This window comes from Callithrix jacchus, chromosome 6 (genome assembly GCF_049354715.1).
Source record: "Callithrix jacchus isolate 240 chromosome 6, calJac240_pri, whole genome shotgun sequence".
Taxonomy (NCBI): Eukaryota; Metazoa; Chordata; class Mammalia; order Primates; family Cebidae; genus Callithrix; species Callithrix jacchus.
In genome coordinates, this window is record NC_133507.1 from 42,091,184 (window position 1) to 42,109,707 (window position 18,524).

The following is an 18,524-nucleotide window of genomic DNA, read 5'->3' on the forward strand; positions in this document are numbered from 1 at the left end:
CAGCACCTAATTTCCCAACATTTAGTACAGGCTCTTTTTGTTGAAGGAATAAACTTAGCTCATGTAAACATGTGGAAAGAAGGTATAGAGTAAATCTCATAGAACACAAAAAATGAAGAAAATACAGCCTTTAAGAAACTAGACCTGAACTGAAAAGTCTGTAGTATCAGGCTGGTCACCACATCTTGGCTTCTCTCTCTCCTCAGGAATATGTGCCTTGAGTCAGACTACCTACGTCCAAAATCTGGTTCTACTACTTACTAACTATATGACCTTAGATAAACTATTTAATCGTTTAAATAAGTTTTATTTTCCTCATCTGAAAAATGGGGATCAAAATAGAAGCTTCCTAAGAAAGCCGTTGGAACATTGGAGATGTAAAGTGCTTATTGTGATGCTTATAGTATGTAGTGAGTGTTCCATGTATGACTATCTCTCCTTATTTCTGTGTCTACACTGAATTACTCTGACTCATTGTGGCTGCCACTTTAAACCCGATCCATCTACTGTTTGGTTCATCATCCTATTTGAGTCAAGCAGCACAAACAAGTCTATGGTTAATGTTGGTTAACTCTCCTCCCGTGACCAAAATAATTGTGGGCCACAGTCAGGATTCTGAGACAGATGTGAACATGCTCAATTTACACAGGGAATGGGACCTTTCTTGGACATGGTGTCCTGAATCTATAAACTACATGCATTTGGTAAGTCCCTGGTCACAGTTAGAGTCATCTTTCTGCTGCCATTTCTAACACGTTAGTGGCGCATATAGGAGTAGGTCCAAAGTGTACTTATTTCTACTTGAGGATCTTTTTTTCTAGGTCTCCGAATAGCTATTTTATATTAAGTAAGTTATTTTTTCATCCCTCTGACCACTGGTTTTCTCAAATAAATAGCATAATTTAAGTGGATCTGTTGTTTCTCAAACTCTATCTCCATGTACCCATGGCAGATGGTGGCTCTCAAGGGCAACACTCTCCCTGGACTGTGGCACAGATGAGATGTCACAATAGATTACAGAAAACTGTAGGTACTTTCTTTGTAACTTCACCTCTTTGCCTCCAACTCAGAAAAAAATGTATGTGCCTCACTGGTTTAATTAGAGGACTTGAAACAACAAAAATAGATGTTCTCTAAGACCTTTTTGATTCTAAGTTATAAATCAAGACAAGCTCAAGACAAATTCAAAGACCCATTAGATAATGTACTTTCTTATTCTTAGCACTATTTCAAGAAATATTTCATGAAATGTCTTAAATATAGAAGAACAATTTATTTTAAATATCTTTCTAGTTTATTTTTGGATCATAGTTGAATATGGGCACTTTCTTTAGTCAATAACATTGGCCCTATTTGAAAAAGAGTTTGATATAAAAGTTTGAATTTCAGACTTACACCTGAAATTATCTTCTTTCCTCTAAATTATTGGTATAAATATGTTCCATTAACAAAAACATTTTTTAGTTTTTTATCATCTTCCAGTATTTCTGTAGGGCCAATTACTTTCTCAGGCTATTCCCACTGGGCACATCCCTACATTGATGCCAAAGAGAACAATTCTTTAAGCACAGGATTTCCTGTGCAGTTGCTGCAAAATTACAAGGACCTTGGCTGGAATAACTTTGAGCCAAGTCCTTAGTAGTAAGTAATAATAGCATATGTTGGACAGACTCCAAATAAAAATGTAGGTCTACCCACAGAAATTATTTTCATTCATTTTCTATTTTGTTTTAAAGATATTAACATGTTTCCCTAGTTCCACAAAGTAAAGGATATTTTCTATTATGTAAGGTTATGCATTATGCCTAATCTAAGAAAATGTATTCTTAACTATTAACTATTGTGAGACTCTAATGATAGCATTGCTAAGACTTTCTGATCTAGACGCATTAAATTTTATAGTTAATTCTCTCCTTTATTCTAGATAATAATATAAAAATCATGCTAAATTTGACTATAAAAGATAACTGCAATATCTTAATTTTTATTATTTAATATTTTTACAAATATAAATTAATTATATTTTATATAAATATAAATTATATATTTATTTATTATTCACTAATAATATAGTTTTCAGAGATCTGAAACCAGTACAGGAAATATTGGAGCAAGTATAGTAAGTAAATACCAAGCCAAATTCCAAAGAAGTGGAACTGTAATCATTCAAGTTAATGGATAGGTTGGAATTCCCCCAAAATGGCTTAGGTACAAACTCATTTCAAATAAATATGAAGTTAGTGTAGAAAGTAGTGGTGGAGGTTTTCTGACTATGGTAATCAAAATTCTATAACTGTGTGCTGCAATTGCAACCCAAACTGGCTTCTAGACTGAATGGCAATTTTCTCAGCAAGAAATGCCATTTACTGCAAATAACATAATAAAGTGACTAAATAACAAACACTTTCAATAATTTCACATAATGTATCAATAATCTGGTGAGCAGTTTCAAGGTGTGTTGTTGAGCTAATGATGACAAAGTTCTGGGGCATCCTACAGTTCCCTCGGCCTTTCCTTTAGACTTACAAGTGTCCTACCACAGCTCCAGATATAATTTGTCTAGAAGTGGGAATCTGGAAGGGGGAGGGAGAAATCTGGTACTGGAGTATGGGAATTTGTGTTTGTTCTTTTTTATACGGGAGAGAGACATCTTTCCTAAATTTTCTCCAACAGATTTCCCCTTGCTTCTCCTTTGTCTGAACAGTGACATGATGATTCTCAGGTGAAGAGTTATGAGAAATGGAGTACCTGACTAAGGAAAATAGGATTGCCATGATTGGCTCAGACCACTTCTAAGTTAGCAGAAACACATGTTGGATTTCATTAGCAATGAAGTGTCATGGCAAGGAGAAGAAAGCAGAAAGAAGGAGGAGGAGGAGGAGGAGTAGGAGGAGGAGGAGGAGGAGGACTGATACATACAAAAACATGAATGATTCTTAAAAGCATCATTCTAAATGAAAGAAGCCAGGCTCTAAAGCTACACACTATGTGATTCAATCATGACATTCTAAAAAACAGTCAGAACTAGAGGGATAGAAATAAGATCACTGGTTTTCAGAGACTCTGGAATCAGAAAGGGTATAGATTACAGAAGCATGAAAAAGATTGTTCCAATAATGGAAATGTTCTCTATCTTGATTGTGATCATAGTTATACAGTTGTACAAATTTTCCAAAATTCATAGAATTGTATACCCAAAAGAAATTACTTTTACTACATGTATATTAAACTTAAATTTAAAAAAACAGTTGGGGGAGTTTTCTGGTAAAGGCAACTAGTAGTGTATATTACAACTTTCTACATTAATCTTTCTCCTTGAGACCTCCAATATAGTCTGAAACTCCATCTGGGGAACTAGAATTAAATTATATTTTAAAGACCCTACCCCTACCCTTAAAGTAACCTAGGTCTAGAAAATCATTTCAGTAGAGACTAGTTAAAATGTTTCTTATTAAAAGAAACCTTTAACTTCTCATTTTGGGTTAGATGTCTCTGAATTAACACCTAAGGTCATATTGGAAGAAATTTTGGACATATTTCTTAAACGAGTATCAGCCATTGGCCTAATGCTTAAATGGAAACAGTGTTGGCACAATGCGAATGAACAGAACAACCACGGAAACTACTCAACAGGCCTAAAAAGTGTATAAATGACTTTCCCTATGACGTTATTTCTTTTGGTTTGGTTCACACAATAATGTTTTGTATAATACAAAAAAAAAAGTTACTAATCAGTTACATCAGTTACTAATGTGCTAAGTATATACAATAGCAAGTTTAAATAAAATCAAAAATTCAATTATTTCTGATTTTAAACATCCAGATGTTTTAAATCATGTAGACCAAACATTCAAATATTTCACTATTTCTTCTTCACTCCATCTAGATGTTTTATAATTTTAGAAAAATACTAAAGGTGAAAAATAAAGGGACTAAAATGAACTAAGTAGAACTGTTACTTTGACGAGGTTTTGAGAAATAGGCACTAAACATTGAAATAAATATCTTTGTTTTTTTAAACAATGGAGAATCTCCAGTATCCATTCTAAAACTTGAATTTGCTACTACCTTGCATCCATTCTCTAATCCTGAAAAGTAATTTGGAGATGAAGCATACCCTATCAGTTTACTTTTATCTCTTGAATGTGCAGTATCTCGCACCAACTTTCCCGAGCTTCCCTAGTTGAAGATTCAAACATAGTACTCTTACAAAGGCAGCAGTTTTGCTGAGTAACCAAACTTAACCTCCCAAAACAAAGCATTCTATTAAAATAACTTGTTTGGCACATATTAGGCTAGTGCTATTATTAGTTTCAGGCAAACAGATGTCTTCCTGGATAAAATCCAAGCAGGCATCTTTTATTTTTTGGCAAGCAGGTAACATATTAAATTATACTTTTTCCAGTTCAGTAACTTTTTAGCATTAGAAAGAGATAAAATCTTTTAATTCTATTAGATCTGAATTTTTAATCTACCCTTTTACAGTAGATATTATAACAATTTGGTTCTTTGTAAAATCAAGACAGTTAATTTTGTTTTCTAAAAATATTGATATACTAGCCAATGATATTAAAAGTACAAAACCAAAATATTTATAATTCTTTTGAGAGTATCAATATCCATTCTTTTAAAAGTAAAAATAAGTTAATATTCCTTCTGAAATGTGCATAATAATGTCAAAAATTAAAACATCTCTCAATTGTACAGCATACATGAAGGACTTTAAAATATACTAATCGCTTATACTGCAACAGATTCTTTTAACATGCAACCGAAATTTTCCTTTCCATTTTCCCATATTAAGAGACATTTTTAGCTATGTCCTCCTGTAAAAGTGATTTCTAAATTTAATCTTTAAATATTTGTATATCTGAAAGTTAACAGAAGTAAATGGTACAGAGACAACTACTTGTCCTATGATACATCCTGACCTTCCTCCTTTCAGTAACCAAACTCTATTTTTCCTGGCCTCTTCTGCCATCAGGAATGGCCATATGATATGAAAAGAAGTAATGTCAACAACTTCCAGATCATTTCCTTAAATGGAAGTTACTTTCCTCTTTTATCTTTCCTCTACTTCCTCCGTCCGCTTTCTTAGGGGCTGGCGCCAATGAGACAGCTTCAGCATTAAGGAACAGAGAAACCACAAAAGGGAAGGAACTTCAAATCCCAACTGACTTTAAGGAGAAGAGCCACCTACAGTCCCTGAACTGCTTACCTTCCTTACCAAATACAGACCAGCTATTTGGGGTAGGTGGTGGTGGTGAGGGGTGGTGTGTGTCAGTATTTTTAATTTAAATGGTTCAGATAGGGATGCCTGTATCACCAGCTCCTATGGTTTGAATGATGGTGTCCCTTCCAAAACTCATGTTGAAACTTAATCCCCAATGCAACAGCATTAAGAGATGTGGCCTCTGGGAGGTGATCAACTCATGAAGGCTCTGCCTTATAAAAAAGCACTGTTATAAAAGGGTTTAAATTTGAAGGGAGCACTTTCTAGCCTTTCCCTCCCTTCTGCCACATAAGAACAGCATTTCTCAACTCTAAAAGGTGGAACAGCAAGGCACCACTTTGGAAACAGAGAGAGCAGCCCTCACCAGACAGCAAACCTGCTGGAACCTTGATCTCGGACTCTCTGGCTTCCAGAAACAAGAGCAACAAATTTTATTGTTTACCAGTTACCCAGTCTGTGGTATTTTGTTTTAGCAGTACAAACGGATGAAGACATCAACCTTTTCCCTAGGACACAAAGAGCCCAGCTCTGCTCACTCATTGGACTGCACTGTTCTGACCATCATAAATGTTTCCTGCTAGATATATGGCCCACACTAAGCCTGCAGAAGCCCTCTTAGCTGTTTTGGTTAAATGTATCAGTAAAAAATATCTTTTCCTTCAGAGCTTCAGGTACCATACAAGCTCGCACTCTTGAGGCTCTCTGATTAGGGAAAGTCTACCTAGAAATAAATGCAACACAGAAGAAAACAAGACCAAGAAAAGAAGAGAGAGGATTGTCTTAATGATATCATTTAACCCCCTGCATCCAGCTGCGCTAAAGCTAGGTATACTCTAAGCTTCCAGGATGCAGGTTTTTGGGGCCAATAAATCCCCACTTTTGGTTAAAACTAATTAAAATTGGATTATTACATTATAACTAAACAATTCTTGACTCCCACAGCTCTGAGTTATAGACATTTTAATTGGCAGAAAATAATACCAAGACTGTTCTTTTAAAAACAATTTTTAACTTCAAAGTCATTCCCATGTTTCCAGGAATGTCAGGTTAAGATTGTTACTTGTCTTATTTTACACAGTCATTCTGGCCTTATATTAAAAGCTAAGTCTCTGACAATATCACCTCATGACACCAAGTTTAAGTGACATTTTTAGCCTTTTTTAGGGTTTGCTGTCACCCATACACACAAATACTTTTCTTTATGTATATTGCCATAGCAAATAATGCTAGTATATATAATTTATTTTAATTAATAATATTACAATTTGAGTTGTGGTTTATTTTCTTTTGGGGGATTATATGTAACATTTCTATCTCTTTTTTTAAGCTAATGAAAGACATGTGAGATTTATTTGAAAGAGAACTTTTAAACTGAATTATATGAAGATAAATGTATATTTCACCCTATTTTTGTTCTTCTCTATATAGAGTGTACACATAATTCATAAATGCAAATAGGCTCTGTTAAAAAGGCCACTCTAGTTCCACTAAGTGAAGACTCAGGAGTCTTGGCTATTTCCAGTCATTGCTAATACATTCAACCTAAAATATCTGAGCACCCTGTGCCAGGGAGACTTCTAAGCTTTGAAAATATTGTAGTGAAGAAAACAGTCAGGCTCTTACACCTCAAGAGATGAGTTTTCTCGGATAGATTGAATCTCCTCCCACCATCTGATCAGAGTACTCTCTTCAGGATTCAGCCCGTCACAGTCACCATCTTGAATGCCTTTCAAAAATCATGAATCCTGAGGGAAAATTAGAGTCACAGGTAGCTGGGAAACCTAGAGAGTTCCCAAACCTAGAGTCACAGATTCCATTATGTCCCTGTCTACCCAGCCCGGCACAGAATTCAAGCCCCTTACTGACCTAACCTCTCATATATTCTCATTCCCATACTACTCAGTCTTCCTTCGGATCTGACTGCCAATGCTCTCCTCTTTCCCAACACTCTTCTTTGTACTCTCTGAGATTCTTTTTCTTTTTTTTCTTTTTGTTTCATTTATAATTAGTTTATGTAGCAATGACTCGATATTACTTAGGCTGAAGGACAGTGATCAGCATAAATTTAATTCCTAGTTTGGCTGTTTGTATAAGTACTGAGAAAAATTGTTCATGTAACAACATGGGATAGGACAGATGGAGATGGACCTTTAGGTATTAGCAATATAAATCAACTATTGAAATCTTTTCCTGTTATATGCGAAAAGTCACATAGGGATGTATTATGAAAAATAATACCTTAATGATATATCAGTTCCTTCAATTGTTTTGAAAGCAAATAATTTATAAACCCCTGGTGTTCAAAAAATTTGTTTCTGAATCATTAGGGAGATTCACTTTCTCATCATCAATACAAATTTTTCTTTTGTTTGATGTCTCCATGATTTTATAACCTGGGATGATCAACATCAGATTAGATAATATATGATTTTGTTTGATAAAGCAAGAGAAATGTAGTTGCAAAAGGAAAGTAGAAGGAGAAAACAAGTGTGATATTTTCACTAATGCTCTAAGGCCAATTGATATTAGCAAAGAGTATACGTAGGAGTGGAGGATCAAGACATTAATCTCTAAATTATTCCAAGCCTATGTACTTGATAAAGTCTTTGTGCACCTCAAGAAGTGTGCATATCTCAGTTTGAAGACTGCTGATTAACTATTCCATAAAATCTCAACCTTGGGGCAGCTGGCTTTAGCAAATCTTGAGCTGCCATGTTCTTTGTTCCCTTTCTTTGAATAGTCATACTCCATTGAAATAGAGTCTGCAGTCTATACTCACTGTCTTCACTCTCTCATGTCCCATGTCATCCTCAATCTTGCTGTAAATAATAATATATTCTTATAACTACATAGAACCAGCTCATGTCAGAGTCACCAACACTTTCTTAATTCATAAATAATGTGACGGTCTCTTATTGCCCACATGTTTGGACTACTTTGCAGCATTTGACTGTGGTGTACCATTCTATTTTTCTTGAAATCCACTATTTTTTATGCTTGCCGCTTTATTTTATTTCCAGCTTGTTTTTCAGGATTCCCTTTTATTGCACAGTACTCCTAAAATGTTATTCTTCAAGGTTTCTGCCTTTGTCCTTTTTGTCTCCTCATTGAACAAACCCTGCCTGGGTGAATTTATTTACTTCTCTGACCCATTCTGCATTATGATAATTATTGTATCTCCAGCTCAAATATTTTTACAAAATGCTTGTGCTTTATAGCCAATGCCTGTCAGAACAGCTTCTGTTTGCTGTCCACTCCACTACCTCAAAATGGCAAAATCTGAGCTCATTATCTATCCTGCTGAACTCACAACTCCTCCTGAAATCCAATGTAGTTATGAATACCACCACCAAGACTTCTAAACTGGAAACTTCAAGAGACTTTCTCATTGCCTAGTTACCCGCATCCATAAGTGGCCAAGTCTTAATAATTAACTCTCTTTCACAAGTATATTATCTAATGGTGTCTTTAAATAATTCATTCCACTAACAAATATTTATTGCATACCTATTATGTTTCTGCTACTTTTTCTAATTATAATAAACAGAAGATTAAGATAAATATGCTCCTTGAATTTGTAGATGTTTATATATGTGTGTGTATATATACATCCATATATATATATGTATAGCTGATGAAGCAAGGTCAAGTCAACACAAAGACAAAGGCAATGATACTACATAAGTTAAAAATATCTAACAATAATTACCCAACACGTCCTCTTAACAAGAACACTTATCAGTCACCATGGCACTAAACTAGTCAATTATTGCTCATATCCTTTAAAGTGTATTTATAAACTAGATAACAGAAGGTGGAAATGTTATACTTTTGATTTTCCTCATCAGCCAAATGCCTCTCTTAAACTACAAAAAAAAAAAAAAAAAACAACACTGACTGAAAACCCAAAGTTCAGATGCAGGAAACACATTTATGGCTGTCCTTTCTGTCAGCAATTGTTTTTTTTTTTCTATTCCCTTGATGTAGATTAGCACCAAAGTTTAACTAATTTAAGCCGCTGACATTAATCTGAATAGGTAGGGGGGGAAAATAACATTTGAGTAGAGAATAGTGATTACAATGCAGAAGATGATTACATTATTAAATCTAAGTTTCACATAATAATTTTTGGAAAGATGAATAAAAACATGTTTATGAACAAGCAACGATTTAGTATTCTGTTTAGCTAGCCCAACAGCATTCAGGTTTACGGTGCTATGCTGCCACCTAGTGGAGTAAAAATAGAATCCCAATGCTTCCAAGAAATCTATTTTCAAGCTTTTCAACCTTAAGCTGTAGAATAAATAATACATACACACACAGACTCACGTGATATACTTATCATAAATATGCTAGAAGACAAGATGTCCTTGGTGCCAATTTAGTAAAAAATTACTTGAAATAATTTAAAACAGATGCTGTTTTCAAATAATATCTCACCAAATTCTATAAAAATTTGGTTATTTAAAAGTAATGAGTAGCTTTTTCTTCATTTTTATCTTAATCAAAGTTGTTTTTTTAAATGTAGCTAAATGAATCAGTTCGTTGATATAAAAGTGATCCTTGCCTCTCTGCATCCCATTTTCCCTTCCCCAAACTTATCATTATGCAGATAAGAAACATTTTCAAACATGTAAGATTTTATTATACTTTTGCTTTTTTAAAAACCTTTATTTTAGTTCAAAGGTACATATACATGTTTTTTATATAGATAAACTGCATGTCACGAGGGTTTGGTGTACAGATAATTTTGTCACCTAGGTAATAACTATAGTACTTGGCTATGTATAGAACTCTAAGTTAGATATTACTTTTTCTTACAATTTTGAAGGCATTTTTCTTTGTCTCATGGTTTCATTGTTGTTGATAAGTAAAAATCAATTCTGATTCCAGATCCTTTAATTTCTCTCTCTTTCTCCGCTTTCCTTCCTCTCTCCCTCCGTCTCCTTCCCTCCTCCCTCCCACTTCTTTCATCTCTCTCATTCTCTCCCTCTCTTCCTCTCCTCTCTCTCTCTCTCTGTCTCTGTCTCTCTCTCTCTCTCTCTCTCTCTCACACACACACACACACACACACCCCCCCCACAGAGTGTTGGATCTTCTGTCATTCCCCAGGATTATGAAATTTCACATCCATGAGCCTTGATACTGAGGACACAGAGCCAACCCCGTAGGTGTGAACTGCATAACTTCAGTTACGCATACGGAGTGCTTCCTTGGAGTGGTTCCATGTCCAACCTACACATCTGCACTCAGCAAGTGTGTTACACTTGAGGAGTCCTAGAATCAGTTCCAGGAAATGTTTTAAAATTATTTTTTAACAATTACTTCCCATTTCTTTTATCTGGTCTCTTTCTGGAATTTCTGTTAATCAGGTAGTGAACATGTTGTACTCTCTTGCAATATTTCCTCATTAGAATTCTTATTCTGTCTTTTTGTTGTTGATGGTGATGGTGATAGTTAGTTTTTGTTCTTTTTTTCCATTTGATTATTTGGGAGGAAATTTTCTCAGCTCTTACAATCATCTTGAGTTTTCTTTGTAATAATTTAAATTACTAAAATCTCTTTTCTATTCTCTTAATATTTCTTTATTATATCATTCTGTTCCTTTATGTTTCAATAGACATCTCTCTGAAATGATTATGCAAATTTTTAATAATTTTCTCTCTGCAGAATCTGTTTCTTCCTCATAGTTTTTTACTTTTCACTATTTGATCTGTATCTTTTATGTTAAAGGTCACCGTTAGATATCCAAGACTTGACTATCAGCTCATATTTTAAAGTGGGTGATGAAAAACCCCAGTTTGAAACACTGAGTGGGCAGGTGGGGCTTTCTGACTGAAAACATCACTGCAGGTAATCTGGCTGGACCATGCCATCAGGGAGCCCCTTTAATTAATATTTAGATATTTCATCAGATCCTAGGGAAGACTCTTACCTTTTTTTCTTGGAAGGCAAATTTCTGATAACCAGTGATCTAGTTATTAGAATAAGGAGGGGCTGAGATTCAGCCTCCAATATGCCTGTTAACGTAATATATTTTTTTAGTATGACATCACTAATTATGCTTTGTATCCCTCAATGTCCTTTTGTTTGGCCTCCCCCAGAGAGCAAATTTCTGCTGATTTACTTGGATGGAGGAAGTTACCTAAATGTTCAGAGAGGAAGGAGACCTGGGAATGTAACTCCTTCCTAAAGCAGCTTTCAATCAGTTTTCCTTTTTATAAAATATCATCCCACTGGACCCTCAGCTGCCAGAGGTAGCTAATCCCATAAATCCTTGGCTCTTTTAAAATTCTTCAAGGTCAGATGAACTGGTTATCACCCTTTTCAACACCCGTTTAGTATGGAGCTTTCACAAGTTTGCTATAATACTTGCTGCTCATCTGTCATTTCATTTTCCAAAATTATGTTGCTGTTGTCTCCACTCTGATCCCTTTTGTACTTGTGGGTTTATGTCTTTCATAATATTCCTTTACTATAGCTTCTGTGGGGTTTTGGAAAGTAGCTTAATTAAATTAATATGTTTAATTTACCAAGAAGCAACCTTGTATGCCTATTCAGCTAACAGATCTTTTTGCCACTAGGGTCACTGAGAGGAAAGCCAGAGCATGCTAAAGATATTGGTTTATAAGTGTCCCAATGCAATAGAACCAAAGATGATATTTAGAGAGTCTAGCTGTGCACTTCTACACCTAAATTACCTGAGACGTTATAGACATTATGATAGACATCATACTTTTTCAAAATTTGTGCCTCCAAAACCAGGTTATTTTAAAAGAAGGAACCCTCATTAATAGTATGATGTTACATTAGTTTGATGCAGTCTATGCCACTTTACCAGTTAAACCTTCAATTGTCAAAATCCTTAATTATAAATAATTGAATATAATTTTTTTAAATCAACTAAGCCTTCTTTTCTGAAAAAAAAAAAAAAGAGTGGTGCATGAAGATGAGTCCACACTTATATAGCCAACTTTTAAATATGCATCTCCATTAAAAATCTCACAGGCACCATAATCTTTTTTTTTTTTTTTTTTTTGTTACAGAAAAAAGTTTCACTCTTGTTACCCAAGCTGGAGTGCAATGGCACAATCTCAGCTAACTGTAACCTCTGCCTGCTGGGTTCAAGCAATTCTCCTGCCTCAGCCTCCTGAGTAGCTGCGACTACAGGCACACGCCACCATGCCTAGCTAATTTTTTGTATTTTTAGTAGAGACAGGGTTTCACCATGTTGACCAGGATGGTCTCAATCTCTTGACCTCGTGATCCAACCACCTCAGCCTCCCAAAGTACTGGGATTACAGGTGTGAGCCACCGCACCCACCCGATGCACCATAATCTTAACATGTCTGACCTGGACTTCAACATATGTCTTCCCATCTCTGTATTGTCATCTGTATTACCTATTGGCTAGGGTTTGGGACGCATCTCTGACTCGTCCTTTTCCCTATCATCCATATCTTATAGATTTCTAAGGCATTTTGATTCTATGCCTTAAACCCATTCCTTCTTTTATGTGTCTACAACTGTTAAGTTAATGCAGAGCCTCATTATCCTTACTCATTGGGACACCAAAAGCAGAGACTCACTTAAACTAATTCAAACAAGCAGGTTTATTGTAGCAAATAACTGAGAGGTCGCACCACAGTCTGGGAGGAGGGAATATTATAGAGATGACAGGAGGGAATATAATAGAGAAGAACCTCAGTGAGGTTAGAACTAGACAGTGTTATATATTCATGGTAACTCTGGTGACTTCAGCAGCAGAAGTTCAAAAAACTTTACTTTAGTGCTCTGTCATTAGTGTGACCATGCAACAATTCACCAATCTGCTTATTCCTATATCCCCATGACATCACCCCCCCATCAGAAAAAAACCCTTTTCCTCAAAACTTAGTTCAGTTTTCAACAAAGGAAGCCTAGATTATCTTCATGAGCCAGGCCACTGAAGTCAGAGTAGCCTATGAACTCTCATTAAATGTAGTCTCCACTCTTGGTCCAAGTAGCTGTAAGTAGAGGTAAAATGATGCATGCTACCTCCTATTCACCAGAGATTCCAGAAGGAGAGTTATCTGGAGGTGGGCACAGGTGTGCGGTAGAGCCCTCTTTTTTTTTCTTCATTTTACTTATGGCAACATTGCACAGACTAATGTAGAACTACATCAGTGGAGTTCAAGAAATGACTTTCGGAAATCAAAAGGTGGCATAATATCCCCATGGATATTTGCTCTGGGGCATCATGTCACTTTTAGATTTTCTCCCAAGGAGACTTCTCCGAGAACTAAAAATGAAACTATCATTTGACCCAGCAATCCTATTACTGGGTATTTATAAAAAATAAAAATAAATTATTCTCCAAAAAGATATGTGCACTCATAAGTTCATTGCAGCACTATTCACAATAGCAAAGACATGGAATCAGCCTAGGTACCCATCAATGGTGGATTGGATAAGGCAAATGTAGTATATATACACAGTGGAACACCATGCAGACATGAAAAAGAATAAGATTATATCCTTTGCAGCAACATGGATGCAACCAGAGACCATCACCCTAAGCAAATTAGCACAGGAACAGAAACACCACAAGTTGTCACTTATTAGTGGAAGCTAAACATTGGGTACTTATAAATATATAATGATGAGAACAATAGAAACTGGAGAGTACTGGAGGGAGGAGACAGAATAAGGCGAAAGGGTTGAAAAACTACCTGTTGAATATCACGCTCTTTGCATGGGTGACGGGATTATTTTTACTCCTAACCTTAGTGTCATGCAATATACCCATATAACAAACCTGCATATGTACCACCTGCATATAAATTAGAAGTTGAAATACGTTTTTCAAAAAAAAAGATTTGTCCCAAGTCAAAGTACAGTGTATTCTTGTTGACTCTGAACACACACACACACACTCTCTCTCTCTCTCTCTCTTTCTCTCTCTCTCTCTCTCCCCCTCCCCCGCCCCACCATTCCTTTTGCTTAAGGACTGTCATACTTTTCTATTTATAATCATCTTCTTTTGACTCTTCTCTGAGATTTGCAGGTGTTGTCATTTGTTACAAAGGCAATAGTCAATAATATATTCTAATTTTAGATCAGCTATTCACTCCTGTAGTGGAACTGAGAATAATGCCAAACTAACGTCAGAAAAATCACCATCTAGGTGGTAAAGAGAAGAAATAGACTGGTTGTACTTTCCAAGATAATGACTAAACAATTAAGACAAAATTAATACACAATTTTATCTAATATTAATTTGTTTTTTATTTACATAGACCATAACATCAAATATTTACACTGGTGATATTAAGGCCCATGAGTTCCACAAGGAAGATTCTCCAATGAGTAAGATACCTACATTTACACATTGACTGTTGGAAGCTGTGTATATGTTTAGAAAACTCTCAAAATGCTTTCATGTTGATTTTCTTTAGTATGGTAACTAAGATAATGTTGTCATATAATTATAGAAAAGATTCAATGAATACTACTAAAACTTGTATAAATCTCAAATTAGACACAGTTTCAATGGCAAGTAAACAATAAGAGATAACTTGTTTAAGCTTTAAAACAACATTTAAAGCTTTGTCATATATTTTAAAACAAAATAATCATAGACTTTTACAGCTGAAATGTCTTTTAGATAGGCTATTTAGGACACTTACCCATCATCCCTGAATGTCGGCATTCAGAATGCCGTGAAATGTTTTCTGTGATAAGAATCTCCAAGCAGTGTTAAGAGAGCCAGTTCATTTTTGGAAAGATGAAACTGTTCGAAAGTTCCTTTTTATAATCAGCTAAACTCTGCCTCTCTACAACATCAAGCACTCTTGAATGACATAGATCAAAATTGTATTATTTCTCTTTTAAGTGTTCTAAGAACTCCTCATAAAATTGTAGTGCCTGGCCAGGCATGGTGGCTCATGCCTGTAATCCCAGCGCTTTGGGAGGCCAAGGAGGGTGGATTACGAAGTCAGGAGTTCAAGACCAGCCTGGCCAAGATGGTGAAACCCCGTCTCTATTAAAAATACAAAAATTAGTCAGGTGTGATGGCATGCGCCTATATTCCCAGCTACTTGAGAGGCGGAGGCAGAGAACTGATTAACCCAGAGGCGGAGGTTGCAGTGAGCTGAGATCGCGCCACTGAACTCCAGTCTGGGTGATGGAGAGGAGCTCCATCTCAAAAAAAAAAAAAATGCAGTGCCCAAGCCAGGTGCTGTGGCTCATGCCAGCAACACTTTGGGAAGTCAAGGTTGGGAAGTCATTTGAGCTCAGGAGTTGGAGACTAGCCTTGGTAACATGGCAAAAACCCATCTCCACCTAAGAAATAAAAAATATTAGCTGGGTGGTGGTGTGGGCCTGACAATTCCACAAGCCTAAAATGCTACAAGAGGATTCTAATAATCCCAAATAGAAACTGAGGCAAACAAGAAGACTCCATCTACCCTCTTTTAAGGGCAAATACCAAACTTAGAAGGGATTAACACTATTAAGAATGAATAAAAAGAAAAATGCAAATAGGAAAAGTTTCTATAACAATAACAAAAAAGCATACCACTCAAGAGGTAGAGAAAGCATGTGCTTTAAAAAGGATGTTATTAATATTTTATAACGTTTTATATTATTAGTAAAATTAGCTAAAACATAGCCTCTATAAAAAAGTTTAAAAGGTGATGTAATAACTATCTGCAATTAAACAAGTGGCTGAGATATTTAAAAACTGCATGAGCAACGGTAAAGATAGCAAAAAACCCAATAATTTTAAAAAATGTTGTAAAATATGCAAATGACATAATTTTTAATGCATCAGGATAAGGAGGAAAAACATGAAAAGTTCTCCTAGAAAGCAGAATATTGGGGAAAAAAATGAGGAAAACAAATAATCGATAAGACTAACTAAAAACAAGCAAATAAAATGGAACAAAGTACAGAGAATTTGGGTTCCTCAAAAAGAACCTCAAGCATTAGAACAGAAGTAATAATCAATACCATCATAGACTAAGATATTGGGTTAATGACATTATCAGAAAAAAATCAGTGAAAGACAATTTATGAAATTATCTTGGTTGAAGTCTTAAAAATGAAGAATTTAAAATCTTCCAGGAAGAAACATGCTACCAATATATAAAAGTTAACACTTTGGGAGGCCGAGGCGGGTGGATCATGAGGTCAAGAGATCGAGACCATTCTGGTCAACAGATCGAGACCATCCTGGTCAACAAGGTGAAACCCCATCTCTACTAAAAATACAAAAATTAGCTAGGCGTGGTGGTGCACACCTGTAGTCCCAGCTACTCAGGAGGCTGAGGCAGGAGAATTGCTTGAACCCAGAAGGCGGAGGTTGTGGTGAGCCGAGATCGTGCCATTGCACTCCAGTCTGGGTAACAACAGCGAAACTCCATTTTAGAAAAAAAAAAAAAGTTAAAAAATTTGGGCTTCTAGTCACCTTACAAGCTAACATATATTTTATAGTAAATTCCTTTGTAATTAAAACTAGCTAGAATGATTCTACTGTCCAGAGTAATGTTGGTAGATGATTCTATTGTCCAGTGCAAAACCGTTTCGTGTTCTTGCCATCAGTGCCTCCCCGTTTCATCAGTCAGAATTCTTCCATCCATATTTGGTGTTTTAGTAGCTTGTGTTGAAATTATTTATTTGCCGATAGATCCATATTCTTTTTCTATTGCTGCAAAAGAAATGATCACAAATTCAGTGACTTAAAACAATATCCATTTACTAGTTTACAGATATACAGCTCAGAAGTTCAGGCAGTCTCAGCTAGGCTCTCTCCTCAGTGTCTCACAAGGTTGAAATCGATGTGTTACCCTGGGTGTGCTCTTCTCTGGAAGCTCTGTAGAAGAATCTTCTTTCAAGCCCATTCAAGTTGCTACCAAAAATCCAGTCCCTGGTGCTCAAGGTCTAAGTACCCCATTTCCTTGCTGGTGGTCAGCCAGAGGCCACTCTCTTCTTCCAGAGACCTCAGAATTCCTTGTCACATGGCTCCCTCCATCTTCAAAGCTGGCCCAAAACATTGTGCTTCCATTCTGATTTCTCCTGTCACCAGCCAGAAAAAACTGCCTTTAAAGAGTTCATGAGCTCAGATTAGGCCAACCAAAGTTATCTCCCTTTCAATTAACTCAAAGTCAACTGATTAGTAACCACAATCATATCTGCAAAATCTCTTTTGCCACATAACACTACATATTCACAGAGGAAGAAATCATTCAAGAATAAGGGTCACTGGGGTCACTGGGGTCTGTGACCCCAACGCCTACCTCAGCTCTCTTTAGTTCTCTTGTTGCAGGTTGAAACCTGATTATTTTGCATTTTTTAGGCTAGTCAGTGGAGGAGAAACTAACATTATTTAGTTAGCCTGGCATCTTAAAGTCCCAATCACACTCATAGTGGGTTACATACTTATTCATATTACAGCTGTATGTGCAAAAAGTTTAAAAACATTTTCTCTATAAACGATCCAATCACTTTTGGTAAATTTCACTCTGATCACAAGAAAATGACTTAGCAAAATATATTTTAGCCTGATTTTACTAAATAGTCTTTTAAATAAATGGTGCTCACTCTCAAAGAAAAACTGCACTGGATGGCGTTAAACAAGCAAGGAAGACTTTATTAAAGTCTACTGGAATATGGGAGTGAGATTAAACATGACTACTGAAACAAAAGGTGGCAGTTTGTAAGCACTGAGGTAAACAATTGGAAAAGCACTGGAGGACTTTAGGGTAGAGTTGGCCAATGTATTTAGGTCACCTGTATTTGCTAGTTGGCACTTATCCAAATTAGGCTCCTATGCTGCTGCAAAGACTAGGATATGAGAGCACTGTTTTTATTGGTGATTCTATTTCAGAGGATGGCTCCCAGGTCTGTGAGAAAGACATGACTGGTTGTCACACCTTCAACAGGCTGGGAGAATATTTACATCTTAAAAGGGTAGAGGAAAGAGTTTTTAATTCCAAGTTTTCTAAAGTGAATAAGAAAAGGGAGGTCAGGAATCTATAGTCAGGAGAAAACCTGTCTGCAGTTTAGTCAAGCTAAGTGGAATGTTAAGACCATTATAGTCACTATTAAGGATAAAATACCTAGAATTTTAGATTTCTACTCATTCCCTACTTCACCTCAAGAAGATATAGGAGTGTATGAAAAAATTAAAGGTCTGTAAACGTGTGTCTGATAACAAAAGATGACAACCTTAAATCCACCCAGTGTCCCCTAAACTCTTGCCTTCACTTCCACAGTAGAGACAGTCTGAATCGCTCCTTGTTAATGAACA